The sequence below is a fragment of the Stigmatopora nigra genome, chromosome 15 (assembly GCF_051989575.1).
Source record: "Stigmatopora nigra isolate UIUO_SnigA chromosome 15, RoL_Snig_1.1, whole genome shotgun sequence".
Lineage (NCBI taxonomy): Eukaryota > Metazoa > Chordata > Actinopteri > Syngnathiformes > Syngnathidae > Stigmatopora > Stigmatopora nigra.
In genome coordinates this window covers 536,599-559,162 of record NC_135522.1, presented here as the reverse complement: position 1 = coordinate 559,162, position 22,564 = coordinate 536,599, and the positions used below count along the sequence as shown (strand labels likewise).

The window sequence follows — 22,564 nt, the reverse complement described above, 5'->3', positions numbered from 1 at the left end:
TTCATCTGTCCTTTGTGGGATCAGCAAGTAGGCGGAGTCAGGTTATCAGAGAAGATACCTGGAAAAAGAAGATTTGATATCATAAATGTGAAGCCACATGAAAATTGCATGTACAATGGAGGGAGAAACATTGTTATTTGTTGGCCATCTCAGCATAATTAAACATAATGAGTTACGTGAAAATAATGATGGCATTTTATTGATATATCATTAAAACAGACTGAACCATAGCCAAATGTGGTTTACATTTTACTGAGTTAATTCTGTCTTCTTGTTATCCGTTTTGACGGATTTGTTTATAACAAACAATTGTTTAGTTTTTTTATAAATTTGCATTTTTGTTTTATAAAGAATTCAAGGTCCAAATCTAATCCTCTAAAACTCTCTCCCTAATTTTGGAATGACCCAAGCTCAGCGAATAAAAGAGAAGCTTTTTTGGAACCGAGCCAAACCACTTTTGAGGTCTCAAACCTCCAAATTTGACGCTGTGGCAGCTCGTATGCGACCGACACAAATATTTAGCTATTCGATCCTCCCTTTTTGTAGCCTTTGAGCTAGGCCAGGGGCTAAAAAAACGCCAAATGGACGCTACAGGCAATGCAAAAAAAGGATGTAAACCAGAGAGAAGGCACATACACAAACATGGTGGAGATGGCAAGACAAGATTAACGTGGCTAGGTCGGTCCAGCAAATCTCCTGGTAATTGGCCAGGGAATTCCATTTGGAGGGGCCGCACCTCATTATTCCTTCTCTCTTAATGCATAAACACAAGCGCTGGCTAAGTGCTTGCTGGCCGTCATCAGATAGCCGCTTTTTTTCGGGTGCCCCCCACCCCGACTTCTAATTCAACACCCGTGTTGTGCTAAGTGCTAGAAACCCATGCAAAATAGATTTTTTTCTCCTATTTAATATACACTGTTTTTAAAAAAAATAAAATAAAGTAATCAACTTTACCTCAGTAGTTGTCAATGGTAGTATTGGATGTCCAATTGATTTTGACTGAAAGGGGCGGCTGGACTTTCTTTCATTCTCCCAGTCGACCCACTTGAGCTGTGAACAAGAAAAATGAATCATTAATATCACAACACAATTTCATTTCTATTAAAATATGTTAGTCTTCATTTTTGAGTGATTGTTTCGAAATGTTCTTCTTCTTGACACTCGTTAAAGTGACGCGTCTACAAATGACGGCATTTAGAGTATTTGGCATTGTAGTTTCGCTAATTTAGACTTTCAAAAAAGGCCTGAAGATGCACGACTTTCTCATCTCCTAAATTGAGGGGCGCCTGAGGGGGTGGGACTACCGGCGGGGGGTCTACTTCTGACCTAACTGCGCTCTTAAGTGGACCTTGCGAGCCGTTGGCGTGATCGGGGCCACTTTCAAAGAAGCAGAGTTCAAATGGCTCGCTCGTTTGACAAAATTCATGCCAATAAGTGGCACCAGGACCTAGCGGGGTCCCCCCCCCCCCCCCCCTCGGGGTCCCCACACGGGCGCCCAGAAGCAAAGGGTCACCAGGGACGACAAAGGCAGAGACCAGGAGACCCGGCCGGCCGCCAGGGTCCGGCCTCGGGGTCCGGTGGGTCAACGGAGACGGACAGATGACGGTGGGGGGGTTTGTTGTAATCCCGACTCCATTTAACTGTGACTGATGCCATTCTTTACGGGTATTATGACTGCATATGTGGCCGACATCATGTGGAGGAGGCGCTTACACAAAACGGTCCGAAAAGAGTGTCAAAGGCTGCTGAGACGGACAAAATCAATAGAAGATGGTTAAAAAGTGTTTGGGCTCACAGCTCTGGGGTCCTGGGTTCAAATCCAGGCCATTTCATGTTCTCCCCAGGTATGCAAAGGCTCTAAATTAATACCGGTGCGAGTGTGCATGGTTGTCCTGGGCTGGCCACCCATGGGATAGGCTCCAGCACCCCTTGCGGCCCTAATGAGGATAAAGTGGTTCAGAAAATGGTTAAAAAGTAGCATTGGGGCTTTTAGCGTGTAGGCGCAAAGTAGCCAAATGGCCAAGAGCGCCCAAAGTACAGAATGAGCTTTTTGGTCCGGATTTTGCTGCTGTCTTAAGTATTGTTTGGAGTTTCTTGTTTAGCAACTGTTACTTATTCTTTGATCCTATCTGTCGTGGGGAAGGATCACTCCACAGGGATTGATTAGCTTAAGCAGCTCGGCGCTCTCATCCTGCCAAAGCCCCCCCTCCCGATACAGGGGTCTCACCGGGTACAATCCTATCCTCAAATTCTTTGGCCCATCATGTCAAGCCCCACGAGGGTCCGGAGACACCGCGGCGTTCCGTCAGACGCTCGGCGGGAAGGTCTTTAACTGCTAACGTGTCGGAACAATTGTTTCAGCGCCTTGGGGCTACTACTCCTCATTGTGGACAAGTTACGATCCCTGGCGGCAAATGAGGGATTGGAGACGCTACTCTGAAGTTCTGAACCACTTCATTCTCACAATGGGGGTGCTGGAGCAGCTCACTATGGGCACCAGGCAGGGAACAACCCGACTCGGTGGTCAGCCAATCATAGCTAGGGGCAATTTAGCCTACAATTAGCCTACCTTAGGACTATTAGGGAGGCGTGAGGAAAACCGGAATACTCTGAAAAAAGCCACGCAAGCTCAGGGAGAACTCCACACAGTGAAGACCAACCTGAGATCGAACCCTCGACCCTAGAACTGCGAGCCCAAAATACTCACCACTCCCCCAACGGACTGCCCACACAGAAATACATAAAAACGCATATTTTTGACCTGATTTCAGATGGTGGACATTACACACTATGTTAAAAATATTTAAAAAGGCTTGATGGAGATGCGCGCAATGATTTTGGAGTTCTTAAATGATGTTTGTGGGCCAAAAAATGACAAACAATTAGTGTTCCAAATGAGAAAAGGATGGAGGCTCCCTTGTTTCTTGTCGCAAAAGCGTCGCATCTTAATGTTGTTTTTTTTCTATTTAACGAGGGCTAGAGTGACAACGGCTTTCACATCAAGTCTTTGAAGGCGACAGCGGCGCCGCATGCCCCGTCCGCCGCCAACTTGGCCGCTCCGCCTGCTCCTTTTCTAGCTTTTGACAGGAAGCTCATGATTTCCAACGCGCCAGATGCATAATGGATGAGCGGCGGGCGGCCATGTGCGCCGGGATCCATCCACGCAGAGCACCTGGGCCGGGCTCCCAACAAAGGTGGCCTTTCTGCCGCCGCCGCCACCGTACCCGGCGTGGCCGTGGCCCCGGCGCGCCCAGCTGCGACGCATTCAAGCTCGCATCGCGCCATTCAAAGTTGCGCCTCCAAAAAAAAAAAAAAACGTGCCACTGTCCGTCGCTCATAAAGAGCTCTTTATCACTGGGTTAATGGCGGCCTGAAAAGACGGAGACAAACGTCGGGCTTTTCAAACTTTGCCGCTCAGACGGCTGTTTCAATAAAGGAGGGAAAATGGCCGACGTCAACGAGTAGGTCGATTTTTTAAAAGCCGGTTTCTGATGCTCGCCACGGAATCGTAGCCGTCGTCATCTCGTCTGGCAATGCCGCCGTCTACGGACAATAGCAGGCGGGACTGAAAGGAATAATTAGAGTTCTCATTTCCAAGATAAATGACAAATCTATGCGTCCCGCGGGAATGAATGAACAAACGAAAGAAAAAAACAAAACAAAAGACGTCTGAGTCGCCACAACGACAACAACTTAGCCGCAAAAAGAGCGCCGGGCATTGTGGGTACAACCGGGCCCAGATTTATGCCGACGGAGGGGCGCGGGAATCCGGGTGCCGCCGTTCCCGTCTCTCCCAGCTGCGGGGTAGGGGGGACAAAACAACCAAAAAAGAGGGCCAGCTGCAGATGACATATTAGCATCGTCGCTTACTCGACGGGCTCCTACGAGTCACGTGGTCTACTGTGGGGGCCTTGGGGGTCTTTAGTATACCCCCCCCCCCCCGTTGTGATGCTAATGGGGCGGCCCGCGTGACACGCTAAAAAAAAGGCCGTGTTAAAAGTTGATTGCGGGGCAAATTGAAAGAAGGGGAAAGCCACGGGAAACAAAGAGCAAAAGAAGGCTTCATTCATCGGGGCAGCGTTACGCCTCCTCGGAAAGAAGGCCGCTAAACACAAATTTGCGCCTCGTGTACGCCACAAAGGGACGATAGTTACGGTTTGGGGGGGGGGGGGGGGGGTGTTTGGCTTTGAATCCCACGTAAATTTAGCAGCAGAAGTTAAATACATATACAAATAGGGGATAGGAGAAAAGAAGAGTTAAAGTACAGTAGGAGGAGTTGTGCATCACAATACGGTGGCGCAATTGGACGTGTCACTCATTGACTGTTTATTGACCTGAGATATGGACTTAACTGCCTGCCTACAGTCGCCGCCTTAAAAGCATACTAAATTCAAAACAGTTCCTAATTGGAGGGAGTGTGTGTGTGTGGGGGGGGGGGGGTTTAGGGGGGTTTACTGTGGGCTATTTATCTGTTGGCGTCAGCCTGGGATACTTAAGTCTAGCGGGGCAACTTTTGTCCAAATAAATTTGGCTACGCATGGCTAGTGGAGAGTGACAAGTGTGTATTTAATAAACTGGGATTTGTTTACCATCTGAGCACTTAGGAGCGTGCGTCCCGACGTCCGATTCCCGTCTTTCCAACGGACGTCGAGTTTCTTTCACTTTTGCCCCAAGATGGCACCAGACGTCCAATCTCTTTCCCGCTGCCGACATCCCATTTTGAACTCTTTCTGGAACAAAAAAGACACACAAATTGTCTATTAGTTTTGTGAAAACATGAGCAGTTGTCATCTTTTGCTCCAACATCAGTTAATTGTAGTAATCCCTCGAATATTGCGGCTTCACGAGAGCGCAAATGATTTTTTGGGGGATTAAATTTTAAATGTTTTTTTTGTGAACTCATAAAAATGTGAAAATCCACACTGAAACTCGCCAGCTGTCCTTTGCTTGCTACTAGAACTCAGCACAAAAGTCCATAAAAAAATATATATAATTATTTTAAATAGGGGTGACCCGTTTATTGCCGCCATGTCTGGTCTACATTTACCGCAATAATCGAGGGATGACTGTAGTACAGGATTAACAATGACAAATCCAGATTTACAGCCGGATCAAAGTGGTTGCCGCCCCCTGTAAACAGAGCGCCAATGACATCACCTGTTAATAACCATAGACGCAGAAAGTAGGGAAAAAACTACCGTACCCCGCCCCTTACGCACAACCTTGTCATTAAAGCCCGTACTCCAACAGAACAGAAGCATTTTAGCCTACACTTAGCCTGGCCTAGCATATGAGAGAAGACAGGAGCACCCGGAGAAAAGCCACACGCCCCGAAGGAAAACGTTGCTTGGGAAAAGCAAACAAATTGAAATTTGAGTGTGGTGGTCTGAGCTGAGGCGTCCTGATTGGGGTCCCTCAACAAGGATTGTGGGCGTCGTGGCCTCACAAAGGCCAGAAGCCACTTTGTTGAAATCAAAGCACCCAAGCGTGCACGCCCGCCCGCCCGGCACAACACGGCTAAATTGCGGGCCCCCTGAAAGACCATCTAGTAGTGGCAGGCACAACCGCAGCACCCTCAATTTTACCTCCCATACAAATAAGCACCCCAAAAATATATTATTTAAATCGTAGCTGGCTGAGAATGCACGCCACTTTTACGCTACGATTGAAAACGGCGTCCGAAAATGGAAATGATGGATATGGCTTTTGGTGACTTTGCTCTTTGTCCAATTGGGACAATTGGAAGCGACAGCCTTGTCTCGGATTTTTGAGACGCTAGCGTGCGTGCTAATCAGCGCAGTCGGAGGGGGCGGGGTTCCGCGGTGTGGATTTCATGGCTGAGAACTTCCATGGCTGCCACGCCGAGCACAACGCCGAGCAGAACACCTCGCCGCCGACCAGTCGCTGTTTGGACAGGGAAAGGTTGACTTGAGGATTTCGTGCGACCTGGTGTTATTTGGCAAATGATTTTGGGGAGCGGTCAATACCAAAATCCAATAAATAGCATGCCCAAATGCTTTTGGTGGCTTAAAGAAACAGACTTTTTGTACATCAACAAGTATGCTAATGTCCTTAATGTGATTTACTTATTAAGTTGTCCGCTGGCTTGGACGTTTGTTGCCGTCAATCAAATGAAAACCGCATGTTTTTGTCTGGTCTGCAAAATACAGACGACGTCTGGTGTGGACGTGACGTGGAGCAGACGTAAATAAGCGCCGTGCGTAGCGCGAGGGGGAAATTTCACTACATTGTCACATTGTCGCATTGTCGTATTGTCGACGCGGCAACGAGAAAAGATTCCTTTCAAATCAGTCTCGAAACCTGAAACTTGAGACATTTTGACTTTTCCGGGGCATAAGAAAACGCTGTTTGACTGTCTGATCGGACGCTTTCTTACTTGACACCATTTTTTTTAAGCGCCACGTCATTTGAGTTGTAGCGAAGGGGGCGGACTAAGATGGCCATCATCCGCTCATCCATCAGAGTAAATGGGACGCCTTCTATAGACAGGAAATGCAGCGACCGGTCTAAAAGCGTCCCGGACGGCCCAGGACGAGTGCCTCCTTCTCGCCGCGGAGGGAAGTGAGCGGCCATTGTTTTGCTCCGCCATCTATCTTTTCCCAAGGGGCGCCGTATCGCTTTGATTGGCGTCTGGCGACCCCCTGACATTCAAGTTCAATGGCGGCCAATCCATAGGCTCCACCGGGTCAAACGAGTGGGAGGAGGGGGCAAGTCGGAAGTCTATTCAGATCGGATAGAAGACCAGACGTGAAATATGCGCAGGAAAATTCCCCGCTTGATGACGCTCCAGTAAGCTTAAGGCCCTATTTTGATTGGACTAAAAAATACAACAGTCAGAGAGAGAGTGGAAAAAAAGTTGCAGACCCAGTCTGACAATGAAAAACAAAATGCAGCTTATAGTCCGGAAAATGCAGTCATTAGATGAGTCAGTCAGTAAACGTATGCTTGGTTTTCCCCTTTAAAATGACTGAAAGCGCAACTGTGTGCTGAACCTTGATCCGACTTGCCCTTCCGAGGAATGTAACGAGGGGCGGTGGACAACACAGAGCCGTGTCGCTCCACTTGGTCTAGAAATAAATAAAAAGGCTGCGCTTATCGCAAACTGATATCCGATTGTAGCCGTCCGGCCTCCTACGTCAAAACAAATATAGCCGATCGAATTTTAGCGTTGGGCCTCATTAATGTCCCTTATCACCAGTACAGTGACCCAGCTGGAGATGAAAAATTATTGTCAACATTATTGATAAAGAGGGAAGGAGGTCTACTACTGTGATTCGGCAGGTGGAGCCATTCAAAGGCGACCAATAGAAGAAGAGAATGCACCGCGCCACGTCAAGGACGGCCCATCGTCGCTCTGTCATAAAATGTATTTTTGGTATTGAAAAAAAAAAATCTAGTAGTCTTTGCGCATTTCAATTTTTGGGGCAGTTATGTTTGTGCCCCACGAATTCTGCCTAGTAACAAGATGGAAACGGCTGTAGCCATTAATCTATGTAGAAAAACATGAAAATTCACCCCCAACCCTACAGTTCCAAATCCAACGGTTTAGCCAATCGGTGGATTCAAACTGGCAACTTTTGGGCGTGACTCATTTCTAAAAACCCCGATCAAATCCACAAAAACAGCCATAATGATAAATAGAGCAGTCAATGTTGGTGATCCAATGCCAAGTTGGCCTGTTTCGACGACGTATGGTTTACAGTTGAAATGTTAGCATTAGCATCCGCGTTACAAGTTGATGTTTACTAAATGTTGTCATCAATCACTTCAATGGCGCACCATAAGTAGTCCCGAGAGACTCGGTGTTCAACACTTTTGGACAAATTGGACAGACGCTAACGACGGACCGGCTCACACTTTCTTCCTAAAAGTAGCCAGGACGCTAATTGCTAATGCTAGCGGTTCTTCTGCGTCCAATTGGTTCTTTTCAAAAGGTCAGCAGCCAATGAGTGAAGCAGGAACCTTAAAGCGAAGGAAAACTAGCCGCGTTTGATAGCCCTATCCAAGACAAAGCTGTTGATAGAAGCTCAAGTGTGACGGGCGCTGTCGTACTGGCGCTGTCGCACTGGCGCTGTCGCAGTGCCGGCCCAGTCGGACCAGTAAAACCAGTCCCCAAAGGTCAAGTTAAGCTCAGCAACTGTCACGTAGTAGTTACTTGCACTCAAACGCTATTGTAAAATCTTATCCGCCTTATACGCATAAAAGAGTAACTTTTGATTACAAGTGACAAGTGTTTACAAAGCGACTTCCACCAGTTGCACACGGGCTCCCTCTAGTGTTTACTGAAAAAGTGCTTCGATTAAGAGTTCAGTTGTTTTTTTTAAATATATAAACCCACTACAGTGCTTTCCTCCTCAGCGCTGATTAATCGCACTTATTGTTGCCTGTAGGTTTTCAGTAGGCCACTAGAGGGCATGCACTTTTAGGGGCTGGAAATAAAAGTTGGAATGACTTTTTGTGATTAATTATTATTATATTTTTGCATTTTGGCCTTCTACACAAACATATTTGAACTATTGATGACAATTGGAAGCCTGCCGGGGTCCGTACGATGGCCACGACCCTCCCAGTCTAAAGAGATTGGACATTTGGAGGCGCGAATGAGTTCATTTATGAAATCATATCAAAAAGGGCTTTGCCTGGAGCCACTGGTTTGCGTTCATGAGCGACGGCATTGAGGCCGTGGCATTAAAAAGAGCGCCACGCCGGTGATTAACGTTAATCGAGGTGGATTTAGCCCGTGTTTATTTTTGGGGCGCAATCGGGGACCGAGGGGAGCCTCCGCGCCGCAAAATAAAGTGCGGGATTTGGAAGGTGCGCCCGGGCGAACAAGGCCGCCGTTGTCGCTTGTGCGTGACCCGGCGACCAACCTAGCGAGCGACCGACCGCTTTTCCTTTTGCTTTTCACTCTTGTTGCTTATTTAACATTTTTACTCAATGGGAAAGAATGCGACCAATCGAGACTCCCTTCTTAGCGTTTAATCTTGTGATTTTAACTCCCAACTGAAGTCAATGTACGTTCATCCAAGTGCCGTGGACTGTGTGGGCGAAAACGTGGCTCTCCAGCTACATGCGGCTCTAGATTTTGGATATACTTTGGCTTTTTGCCTTGTTTCATGTCTCCTTATTTTTATCCGGTGATAAAATATACTCCAATTCATCAGGGACAGTTTAAAACAAATAATAAAGGATATTTTACAAAAAAATGTTTAAATATACAGTTTGAAATTTTAGCTCTTTGTGTCTAACTGACTAAGAGTAACATAGTATAAATGTGATTTGTTGTTATTGGCTAGTAACGTGGTCTTGTCTTGTGTGTCTACGAGGAGAATGGCGTGGCTTTGTTGGGATTTTGGAGGGGGGTGGGGGGTTAAAAAGCTTGGCCAAAGGCGGCTGGACTCAAACAAGACTTGCCTGTGTTGCCAAGACAGACTGTCACTCACTCGCTTACCGGTCGGGATAGTGCAATACTGCCACTATGTTGAGGGTGCGTACTACAGGGTCAAAAGACACAAATTACTACTACTATTACTACTACTTTAATGCACACAAGATAAAGAACTCATCTCCGTTATGCACATATTGGGCAGACTATTGAATTGTCGCTGTATGACCCTTGACTGTCTGGGTACATTGCTTGCTGACGCGCTATATTTGTATACAGTGAAAAGACGGAAATGACCGACTCTAAGCTTTACAATATTAGCAGTCGACGATGACGTTTTCTTTTGCTAACATTTACCGAAACAATCTGGAATAGAGACGAAACGGGTCAAATGAGATCGGTTTTGCAAAAAACGTACTTCCAAAAATAACCCGTACAAAAGTCGTACCCAATTTGAAGTCGTCGTCACTGAGCGGGTCGCCCTATCGTCGCCGAACGCCCCTTAAAAACACAGAATAACATAAAAGTGGTGTCAAAATTCCCAGTGTGCATTGTAGGCAGGCTGTTTACACTGAGGGATTCCCTTACGGCTTAGCGGCGGCGAATGCGGCGGCGGCGAAGGCGGCGTTAAACGCAGCAGCCCGCCGTGTTATTCCAACAAGCAAGAAAGAAAACAATTAGGGCAAATGAGGCCGAGGCAAGAGTGGGACTCGTGTGTAGAAAAACAAAGACGTGCCACTGTTTGGATCTGATAAGCCGTGTCCACTGTTTCCTCTAATGCTTCTGAAAATAAACAGGCCGCCATCGCCACCAGGTGAATGGAGGCTTGGTTCGCTCCCACCGCACTAAGCGCTCCCCCATTTATATTTTGGGGAGGCAGAAAAGGCCGCTTCAACGTGTCCAACGCTTGGGGGCGTGTCAGACCCCGTCCCGAACCCCAGCTAGCAAGATGGGTTAGCCCAGAAAAGTTTGCCATTTTCCCAGTGTTTGTTTTAGCCATTTTTTTTTTTAATAACACGACAAGGGCGAGGCCGACCGGCCAGTATTAAGACTGGACTGGCCGGGTGACCGCGCCCGCCTTGTAAACGCCCAAGGTGTCAGGTCCATAAAAAAAGGACCACCGGTAATTTGTTGTCGAAGCAGAGTGACGTTGGCAACAACTTTGAAACATTTGCTAAAGACTCACAAGGACGGATTGTTCTCCAACATTTTCCAGGCTGCCATTAATTGCAATATGGGGCCAATGGGGGTAAATACTTTGGTAAATACGGTCATTTGAGTGCCGATATTGTCATTCTACAAGTAAAATGAAACTTAAAGTTTGCATACACAAATACGTAGTCATAAATAGATTTAGATACAATAAACTGTTTTTTTCCAGGTTTTTTTTGCCACTTGTCGTACGTATCAGCCTATTTTCTGTGCATTGAAATTCCTACCGCTGATTGACGGATGCTACACGATTAGCATTTGAAGTTTTGCCCAGGTTTGGCTAAACGCTACAATGTTTACACGACTAGACGTTGATGACGAGGATTATGGGGACACGGGGCGATATGCTAATGGAGGCCCTCATTTGGTATGTAAAGTCTGAAATATTCCTTCTCCTATTTTATTATTGTAGCTGGTGTTGACAAAGGAAAAGAGGAATAATGATTGGGATTCCTTTCCAGACCGGCCGGCTATCTATTTTCCTGCAAAGTGACAGATTTGGGACACGGTGTCTCTTGGCCTCAATCCAGACTGCCCCGAGTGACTGGCCTACTTAGGTGGCGGTGGCGGCGCATCTGCGCTGATGGTGGGCGCGCCGGATTAAAACGTAAAACTTTAAGACGACCAAGCACGTTAGGTGATACGCCCCGTCTCCATAATAAAGCCTGTTTTGTTGTTAGCTGTGCTCTTTTTGTTTTTTAACATTGTGAATGAACCTAATTCAACATGTTCAGTTTCACTTCCTTAATGGTCATTCAAAATGACGTCAAGAAAACATTTTCTCCGATAACATAACGCATAGTACGGACTATAAGCCGCAGTTTTTCAGTAGTTTAGCTGGGCCCTGCAACTTTTTTTTTCACTCTGACCACCGACTTGTTTTTTCTATTGTTTTTAGGCATAGTTAACCAAAACACAAATTTTCCATAATTTTTGGGAAACAACGATAATCCCTCCAGTTATTTCCGCATCCCTCACATCGTGCATTATTTAACTAGTGCAACTTATACTCAGGTGCCGAAAAATCTGTAATTTCTCTAGAGACAACAATAGTTTTGCTTCCTCGGAGAAATGAAAAGTAAAAGAGTGGTTTTCATCGTAGTAGTAACGCCAGCTTTGGGTGTGGCGCGCAACTGGCGCAAACAGGCTATTTTTAGAAGTGTTTAAAAGGCATGAGGTCAGCATTCATTGGCTCAAAACGTACACAAACGCCGGTGATTCATTGGCACGCGTGTGCGAGTCCCGGTTTGACGGGTCAGTTCAGACGTTGGTCGTGACAAATTTGCGATTTATTTGGAATAAACAAAGATTCCGGACCGCAATTCAACATCAATGGCGACAAGATTTGAGTGACGGACTAAAACAAAGCCTGAAAATTGGAAGCTTTTTGATCGGAGATAAAAAAAACAATGAGGTTTTGTTGCAACAATACGTTTTGATTTGCGTGATAAAAGCCGTTGTCTTTTGATGTGGACGGACGGCGCCAATTGGCCGACCTCGACGGTGCCGATATACCTTTGGAGACCGCTCTTTTCGCCGTGATTTACCAGCAGACAGCGCTGGTGGAAAGGCTATTAGTCTCTTTCATCATGATGAAACGGCAGGGCCATATGTTCAAATATATAATAAGAATAATAATGGCAATTAAAAGAACACAGAGGGCTAATAAGGGGCCTCTAAAAAGGAAGATGGATGTCACACAGGAGTTTTTTTTTACTTCACCCGTGAGACTAAAGTCACTGGCTCTCTGGAAGAGAGCATTAAATAAAGAAAAAATAAAGTCCCACGGTTCAAATTAAGTGGTTTTTTTGAAAGCTCTTTAAAGATTTACTTTACTTGACTTCTAGATGGACTTTAACATATGTTTGTTCTTTTCTTTTTGATCAAAGTTAGTAAAAGGGAGAACTACAGACTAAATTAGCATATAAAAGCTATACAGATAACTAGTTTTTAAAAAAAACATCATCTTTGGGAAAGCACAAATTGACATGTTACTCTTAATATTTGAAAAAAAAAGGAAAATGGCATCCCCGTCACGGCAAATAATTTCACCTCGTTACCTGAATGGGCGTGTAAATAAAAGTCTTTTCCAGCCACCCGCGGCTTTAACGACACCCGCCTACAATCAAGCCCCTTGAGACTGTAAGCCCTTGTGTGCGTGGGCCCTCGGGGTCGAGCCCGGGGTTAGGAATGGGGGGAATACACCCCCCAAACCCCCAACCCGCCCCGCTACACCTCGCCGATCATTAACGATAGCCAATATGCCTCCTGTTGTGTTTTCTAGCTCCGCCTCCTCTCACTGGGGATTTATGGGGTGACCCGAAGAGTTTACAATGTGTCGCAGGAAAACGCTTTTTTGACAGGCACGCGTCACGCTGCTCGCCGTTGCTACGGATTTACACGTCGGTTGCCATGGACGACGACTGACGTCCAAAAAAAGTCTTCATCAAGTCAAAAAAATGTAATTCATAAATTGATAAAAGTGGGATTTGAACCTAATTTGTTCCAAAAACGGGGCCAAAAGTGAGCATTTTTCCACCATATAATATATTTGGATTTGTCATTAGACGGCGTACAATCGCAGCGTTCTTTCTTTTTTTCTTCGCTCGCAGCACGCGCCAATGTTGACTTTGCGGTTTGGGCCAAATTGGACCGTGCCTGGCTCCAGCTGGCTACGTTTCCATGGTAACCTTTAGCCTTATCGGCGACGGGTGTCGCCGTACAATAAGCTCTTTCACCTTGGCCGCGCTTTTTTGGCGTCCTCCTAAAAAGCGCACTTTTCGTGAAACGAATTCGACGACGTGATGAAAAGTGCTCGTTTGCTAACTCCTAAATGATTGTATTCATTAATGTTGAAATCGTTGACTTTGGTGGCCGTCGACGGCATTAAACGGCGAGTTGCGACTATTTCGGGGCATTGAAAAATGTCAATGTTTTAATTAAGGCGGAGGGCAAACATTTTCAGCAGGAAATTGGCAACTTTTCAAGCACGTCAGGACGTAAAAAGTAAGTTTGTGCGGGCTTTTCCTGCCGCGCCAGCAGAAAAAAAAAAGCAAGGGCGCCCCTTCACGGAAAGTGGAGATGATGGACGTGACGCGTCGGCGTCCGAAACGCCCTCGGAGAGCGACGCCGGTGGCCTTTACAACAGGGTCTTTGGGCAAATAGCTCACTGGACAAATATACAGCAAAAAAGTCACTATTGAGTGCAAAGCGGCTTGTCCATCACGCCACACATGCTTCCTTTTTTTTCTCCCCCACTAAAACGCACACAAACCACAGACATAAAAATCTACATTTTGGCCTTCTTTTTTTTTCATCCATCATAAAAATGTCCATCTTTGTCAAGACAGGATGATGAATTACAATCTAGTCATTTTGGAAAAGAAATTTTTCCTCATTTTTCAAGCTTTTGTTTTGCTCTACTTTCTTCTTTAGATATTGTCTTTTTCCCTCTGCTCACTTTATTTTGCCGCCAAATTGCTTGGACCGATTCAATGTTGAGGAAACGCGGGGGTGGCCTAAGATTCGTAGGATACAGATACAAGTATTTTGCTGTCATTTTACTCAAACAAACGTTCATCAAAAACATAACCGCCGTGCATAAATGGGTAAAAATGGCATTAACTATTAAATTAGAAGGAATTTTATGCAGGCTTCTAGAAAGTTGCGTCTATTGGCACCCCCCTGGTGTCGCCCATGGGTAAATCTGCCACTGTTTCAATCACCACATTCAATAAAGAGCTCAATTTAAAGTAAAAATAAGGCCCTGTACTTGATTCAAAAAAATACTTACGGGCATTTTAAGCATAGTCTGAAGGTAAACTGCATTTAACTGTATATCTAACTGTAACAGGAATTCCTGTAGTGCTTTATAAGCCTGGCAGGCCGCCAAGCTACCATGGCCCCCCAAGTTAGGCTAAAACATTGCTCAAAATAAGAGTAAAAGAAGCATAGATATTTTAACCGTGTCTCGTAATACAGTTGAAAGCGCAATGGCGACACCCTATGGTTGGTATGTGAAGATTTAGAAGGATTATTTATGCTGAATTACCAAGTATATTTTGCTTTGTTAGTTAGAGACTGTACCTTTTTGTAAGGTTGGACATTTAAGTATTGTTAAGATATGGTCCTATTTCAAAAACTGTGGTCAAATAAACATTTCTATACTTTTTTCCTGTCATCATACTGAGGGAATAGTAAATAAAAATGCCTAATGAATCAAGCCAATCGTAGCTCATTTGTTGTCGGCGAATTTTGGGCAGATTTATTGAGCACGTATAATAAAAAGGAGGCTAAAAGACAAGCGCACTTCCTGCGGGGTCCTTCCTCCTCTTGACCCCCCGGCGCTCTCCGGGTCAACGTAATCTGGACAAAGTCCATTTGGGTCCGTTGTGTCTGTTTACAAATCCCTCCTGCGCTAATTTGAAGGCACGCTCTCCCCCGTCACCTGCTGAACTTCACGTCCCGAGGACCCGGATGGGAAGTGCCACGGGTCAGAGGTGACCGTCTGGCCCCTAACTTATCAAAGCTGTGTTTATTTAAAGTCTACGCCACGACAACAAACAGAGCGCGGGGCGAGTTCCGAGGCCAGCGACCGGCCGGGGACGGCGGACGGCCTTTTTTTTCGGGCACGCGTCGTCGACGTTGTCGTTCTCAATCCCGTTGACGTGGGCTCGCCGGGCTCTGGAATACTGTAAGGGCAATTTTCCCGGCCGCCTTGTGACGGCGGGGGAGTCGGGGCCAACGGGGGAAAAGTACTCCTTGATGGCCACTTGATTGAGGATCTACAGACGCTATGTGTTTTTTTTTTAAATGCAGCAAGATTGCCAAAATCCGGAGACGGAATCCCAAAAGAATCCCACCGAGATCTTTCACTTCTATACCTCCCTGTAGTAACTGAAAATAAAATTGATTTGGAAATATTACATGACATGGTTCTTGTATGGCTTAACTACTATATTTTACATTTGTATTAGACTCCCTCGTAACTCCGCGCCTTTACAGCCTAAAACCATCCTTTGACAACCCGCCCAATTGCCATCCGTGACTTAAAAATGAGCAAAACGTGAAAAACTATCATCTAAACTGCATTACCATTATCCGTGTCCAAAACAGATTTTTTTTCCCCAGTCAAAAGGTATCCTTGTTCATGCCGTGTTTAGCTATCTCTCCCAAAAAAGAAACAATGTGTGAAATTGTCAGTTGTTGGAGTGGGCCAACTTGAGCCGGCTTTGTTTTCCCAAGCAGCCACCACACACGAGGTGTCAAGGATGTGCTCCCTTTGGGTTTATTGACTCTGCGTGTGGCCTTTCCGAACATGAAACATGCTATTCTTTAAGCTAAAAAGTCACGGCTTGAAACACCAAACAAGGAGCATCACGTTTGGCCAAATCGGCCCATGTTTGTGCTACAGAAAGACCTGTCCGTCCAAAAACTAGCTGACAACATAATAATACGAGCGGGCGCTACCGTGCGTCCTCGCCGAGGCCCAATCGGATTGGGGGGGCTGGGGTCAGAGGTAAGGCGCCATCGGAAAAACAGAATGTTCCCATTTGTGCACGCCAGTGAAGGTCAATGCGTGACTGGATGGCAAACAAGGCGTGTGGCCTTACAAAAATCTTGGACAACTCGCAATTGATGGGCGTCCAATTCATCTGGATTGGTGAGGGCGAGCGGCCATCTTGTTCGCTGTTCCTGATTATTTTCCAGTAAAAAGGAGCGGTGAAGTATTGCTTCGTATCTCAAAAAAACGCTACATTTGCACCAAAACCACACGTAGAAGAAGCTAGACACGCAACTTAAATGAATGACTAAGATCAACACAAAAAGATACGTGGGGAAAGTCCATATTGACACAAGAGAAACAACGTGGCGTATCTGGCTTGGGTCACTTGATATTCTGCTCGTTAATTTCTGCGTAACTGCGAAACAACTGACAGAAAGACATTTGCCTTGGCCCCGCCCCCCCTCCCCACTTAACCCATGTTTGTGTTTTAAGCCGACTAAGTTTTGTAGCCGTAATTGTCTGGGACGTCCACTTCTTGGCAACATGTGGTCTCCATTACATAAGAGAGACATTTTCCTCAATCCATAATGAATGTGGGATCATAAAAAGCTTGCTTTAATACGAGTAGAATAGACGTTCTAAGTACTTGGTTTATTGAAACGGGGTAACAAGGTCAGACACGCTTTTCCGCTGTCATGTCTTTCTTTCCTACTGTACGTATGGGAGCAAAAACTTGACATTTTTCAATACGGCCGCCCTAAAACTGGAATTTTCCGAGTCAAGATGGAGTGTACAAGTCATTCTTTTGCCTTAATAGCAGCCAAATAGCCAATGAGTTACCAAGGAAGCCCTAAATCAAGATAAAGTCGCCTGAAAATGCCCCCAAATTAGCAAAAACTGACCAATAAACAGGTAGCAGGCCAAAAATAGATGGAAAAATGATCCAAAAATCACACGTTATGAGGTCAAAAGTGACGCAAAATGAACTCATTTCGCCAAAACTGGATGGTCAACGCTAAGCCCCTCCCACTCAAAAGCCAAAAATAAACTCGTGCGGCCCACACGAGATCCCATTGGCCCGCCAACCAAATCGAGTTTTGACACTCTTGGTTTTTGGATGCGGACAGCCAGGCCCGGTCGGCCGGCTTTTCGGCACCTCGCCGCCCGCAGAAAGGGCTTCTTTGTGGACGCCCGAAGGGAAGGGGGCGGGGTCGCCACGGTGACGTCCGGTCAAGACCGCGCTTCCATTAGCGAGCGGGCGGCGAATAGCGCGGGATTGTGACGGAGAAAGCGCCGTGCGTGTGCTATTGACACAAGGAGGAAGAGAAAATTGTCCCTCCCATGGCGTCCAGACACAAGAGCACTTTCATAACTGCCTTCTTTACGCCAGCTTGATTGACAGACGGTGGACGTTCATAAAAGTTGTGTTGTGGCCCCTTCACACTTGATACGAATACGTTCTAATCTTTTTTCATTATTAGGCTGGACGCCGCAAGAGAAAATGTACGATTAGAGAGAGAAGGCAATAAGTGAAGCCGCGATAATCGAGGGATTACTGTATTAGTCTCAATTCTGAACGGCAATTTGCTCAATTGAACAGAAACCAAGAAAAGAAATCCCATAATGATCCCATAAGCTAAGAATAGTAACTTTTAGTAAGCTTATGAGGGGGATATCCTATACCCTAAAAAGACAACATAACAAAGATAAGTTGCACTGTAATATAAGTCGCACATGCTATAAAAAATAGTGAGACTTATTATATTCTGAGAAATACAGTCACAAAAACGACATGTTTAAGTGGACCAAACAGCTTTGACAGCAAAAATGATTGCATGGAACTTACTATCATTTCTTTTGACTTCCACACATAAAACAGGCCATTGGGAAACCCAATAATAGTCGAAATAACGATTTATTTAGCCTGACAGTAATAACGAAGCGGCTCGATGCCCTTTTATGGCCCATACCTAAACCTTAATTAGTCATTAGGGTCATAATATCGCTGCCAACGCGCCACCTATTTAAGGCTGAGAAACAATCAATTGAGCGTTAACCAAGTTAGTCCCGGGGCTCCCGGGGGGGCCCCCGATAATAAGGGTAGGGTGAGAAGCCATTGCGAGCGGAAAAGCTCCCCGGTAGCCAGGGCGCCCCGTTTTTATGGGGGTCAAAACAATGGTGAGGAAAAAGCGCACCCGATTTTCTGTCCAGAACCTCTCACCTTTTCCCGTAAAGCCTTACGAGCGACTCGAGCGCTCAATGTCGCCAAAAGGTCAGGAGTTACGTTACGTTGGCGTTCTGACTGGCGCCGCTACGGAGACAAATTGGACGCCCATGGCGGTCCGATTCGGTTCAATGCCTATTCTTAACGCGGGCGAGATTTTAAAGCGCCGCCACTACGGCTAACGCTATCAGAGGACAAAGACGGCCTTCATGCGGCGTTGATTCGGCCCGAGAGAGCGTTTCTGCTTTGGCGTGTCTGGAAAGGAGAAGGTGGCGGCCCATGGCGGGCTTATTTACAGACTTGACGTTGAGGGGATTTTACGCCGTCCTCCTTTGCTTGTCGTCAACGCAAGCTAGCAGACGTCCTTACTGGGTTTCTATAATGAGCGAGACAAGGCCACAACCATCCAGGCCAGTCAGCCAGTCAGCCACGCCGGCTGTAATAAGGAAACATCCGCCGCCGCCGCCGCCGCGCCTAGGTGACGTGCAATTTAGTCCGGAGGCCCCGGCAAAAACAGCGTGTGGTCTTGTCATGTTAGCGCTACGCAGGGCGATACGGCCTGGAAATATGCTCCGCGTTTTAGGCTGAGGAAACGACGGACGGGGAGATACTTTAAGGCTTGCTAGTTTTACACACCATTTAAATGATAGGAAGGTAGCAAAGGCTATTTAAAAATACATGAGAAAAAAAAAATGTAAACGCAAAGCACTATTTTAGGCGACGCCACTATGTTTCACTTCCCTGGTTATCATTTGTCAACGGTCTATACAGTCTTCAGTACAATGTTTTGATTTAAAAAAAATTCAAGTACTTACAGGCTGCTCCGCTTCCTTCCATCCAAGTATTTGTCCCACTTCCTTTAAGTAATTTGTTCCATCTTATTTTGCCACTGGGTCAAATGGGAAAACAATTTTAGGCTTCCATCGTCCGTGTTCCTGCGGGAGCAATTCCAAAACAATATTAGATATTGTTCCTTATACAACAACAATAATTGTTCATTCCCCTCCCCGAAAAAAGCCACCGGAGGCAGTTTTTTTATTGACCAGAGGGAATTGAATCTCGGGAAATTGAATCCCAAATTGATAAGAAGCGGCTGGGATGGATGTTGCTTTTACATTATGCACGTTTGGCCACTGTACGTTGGCGCGTCCGCCATCATCGTCAGTCCGTTTGACAGATCGCTTTCCAAGGTGGGTTTTCGGGGTGGGGAGGTCCCCTTAAGGAGAGCGGTCCTCAATTGAAAAAGGGAAATGAGCGGAGACACTAATGACGTCGGAGGAGGAGAAGGGGGAAACAGATCCCATATCCTTCAATAGAAAGAAGTCAGGCCTTCACCATCATTTTCACCCAAAAATTCTATTCAATGCCTTTAAAAGTAAAATTTGATTTAAAGCTTTGCCAGAAAGTGCACACATACATATAAGACCACCTCCACAATTCATGTTTTGGTGCCTATACAGAAATACAATTAGCAGAAAGTGTATATTAATTTAATATTACATCTCTAAGCATACCAACAGATGTAATGTATTAATATTTAAATATAATCTCTCTACATAAAAATTGAAGTAAATGTAAATATAATAAAAAATTAGAACAATTATAATAAATCATAAAATTAATATACATACAAACACTAAGTACAGTAGAATAAAGGATTGGCCTCATTTTAAAAACACTATCTAATATCAATTGCCAATATGTAAACCAAAAGACTGTAATGTAGTCATATCTAAATTTAATCTATTTATATATGTATATAAATACTTGAAATATTGTACTCACAGTGAAAATAGTTCCTCTCCACTTGATAAAAATCTCCCGAAACTGGTTCATGGGATTTTTTGTCAAAGTCTTATGTCTTCTTGTGACCATTGATCCATTGTCCACCATATTCCAGGGATTACTGTAGGGAAGAAGTCATCAACATAAGTATGTAATCACATCAATATTGAGTCAAGTACAAAATGTGAGAATATTGTGATTAGCAGCCTATGGAGTTTTGGTGCAAGTACAAGATAAGTAATGAGTGCAAAACTCGACTTGAGTACGGTGATGTCTGTCAAATCATCCTGACAAAGGCATCAACGCAATTAAAAAATAGAGTGTGGACTCGCTTTATGAGCGTGGTTAAAATGACAAACGGGATAAATATGGTGACGGTCGCGTGGCCACATCTCGGCGCGAGGTTAACGGGTTCCCCATTTCCATTTTAGTGGCGCGAGGGGAGTCGGGGGGCCCCGCGGCAGACAGCGCGGCGCTGCCGGGACACGTTAACCCGACGCCGCCACCGCCTTTGCAGGCCCAGGGCTCTACTCGCACGCGGCGTCCGCGGCCCCCCGCGGGCAGCGTCCCACTTTGGGCTGTCAAAACAGCGCCGCTGGTGACAGTGATAAATGGCCTTCTCCGTCCAATATGAATTTGCCCAGCGCCAGAAGATGGCTTTATTTGTACAGCGGCGCAGATTAGACAATTGAGAATCCACAACTTTATGGGCTGGAAATTCTCCTGCTACTCCTCAAGGTAACCAGATCCCCAAAAGTCAACTTTTTTTTAAAGACATAGCCATGCTAGCGAGGCGGGCGGGCGGGGGTCAATGGCGCGCACGTCTCGTCAGGCTCGGGAAGCGCTTTCCGGCGCGATGACAAGGCCGGGGGTGCCTGGAGGGGGGCTTCCTAACCGGGGGGAAAGAGACCACGTGCGAAGACGGTGATGGGAGGCCAAAGCAAACAGTTGATGAGCGAGGGTCCGCCGCCATGCTACCTACCAGAGCCGAAAATGTGTAAAACGATACAACTTTTGCAAAAAACATACTTCAAAAATAATCCCATACCAAAGTACACTATTTGAAATGATCAAAAAATGTTTAAAATACAGGAAAAAAAGGTAAAAAGTATATTAGCATCCTAAGTAAAGCTTTGAGCTAAGAGCTTTGACGCCCTTCAAAATTATCGACTTTGCTTCTAACGTTCACCAATACGCCCAAAACAGAAACGAAAAAAAGCCCCCAAAATTTTAAGGTGAAAGTTGGGGTTAAGGTCAGGAACTTCACCATCTTTCTGGATGGAAAAAAATCCCCCACCTGGCACGATGGCTAGCTTTCTACCTGTCAAGGGTTAAATCCCATGTTTTCACACTAGCTTTTCACAATAAGAGAGCCCACGTCAAATTATGAGTCATAAAAATACGCTCTTGATAAAAAGGCCTTGATTGCTCCCGACTGTGGAGTGCGTCTAACAAGCAGAGGAGCTGCTTGGTGTTGTCACAGGGCGCGCTGTTTATTTGCCCTGTTCATTTGACTTTAAAATGATTGCCATCTGCTAAAAAGTGATTGTTGTGCTTCTTACAAAAACGCTGGGGTCACAAGCGTTGATGAATTGAGCGCCGTCCCGCCGACAATTATCTTAATCCCGACACGTTTATTATTATTTTGGACTCCAGACGCCAACTGGGCCAAACCGCCGACTAAGTAGTCCTCATAAAAATGAGGAAACGACGCAAAGGGCCAATCACTTGATTGTTGCGTTCATTCAACCGAGCGGACGCTATTCGGGGTTTTTTTCAGTTTTTTTGGTCAAGGGGGGACTTGATCTCATGTGGGCCGGCCCATTTTAGATAGAAGATTTTTTTTTTTAATAAATGGATTAAAAGAACTGGATCAAAAGCCCTCAATATTCTTTCTTTTTACAGATCTAAAACATTGTTTATTATGTTAATTTTTATTCCTCAGTAAGGGAAAACACGAGGTCTCTACACTACACTACTCTACACTAATCTGTCTCTAGGTACGAGTGACGAACAATTTTACCAAAAAATGCATTTTTAAATGGACTTTTTTGAGATAACGTCATTTTTTTTCACCACCCAGCTGGAATTGAACAGTAGCATTTCAGGAAATTGAATTTCCGCCGTCGCCTTACGTGCGGGATAATAGCTTGTCCCAGAAGGAAGCCGGCCGGCTCCCTCCCGAGTCGGGCCTCCACCTGTTTTGCCCAGCCGGCCTGCCTCGTGTCAGTCACCTCGTAACGCTGACAACGCCGCCGCCGGGTGTCAATGAGCGCATTCACCCGGCGTGGCGTCCTGTCCCGACCGGCTAATCATTTGGGTAACTGGTAAGCCGTGAGCCGTGGTAGGCTGGCTTCATAACGCCCTATTGTAACTCACGCTCCAAAGACAATCAATTGTTTGTTTGGGAAATGGTCGAGGATTGGTCGAA

The 22,564-nt window shown here is 45.7% G+C and overlaps 1 long non-coding RNA gene across 1 annotated transcript; it reads right to left on the bottom strand.

Moving 5' to 3' along the window:
- Positions 1-3: 3 nt before the first annotated feature.
- Positions 4-19,283, bottom strand: LOC144208329 (uncharacterized). The gene is made up of 4 exons (XR_013328871.1): positions 19,164-19,283; positions 4,590-4,730; positions 955-1,050; positions 4-58 (listed from the first exon to the last, which is right to left on the bottom strand). It is a non-coding gene; the product is annotated as an uncharacterized LOC144208329 (long non-coding RNA).
- Positions 19,284-22,564: the final 3,281 nt, after the last annotated feature.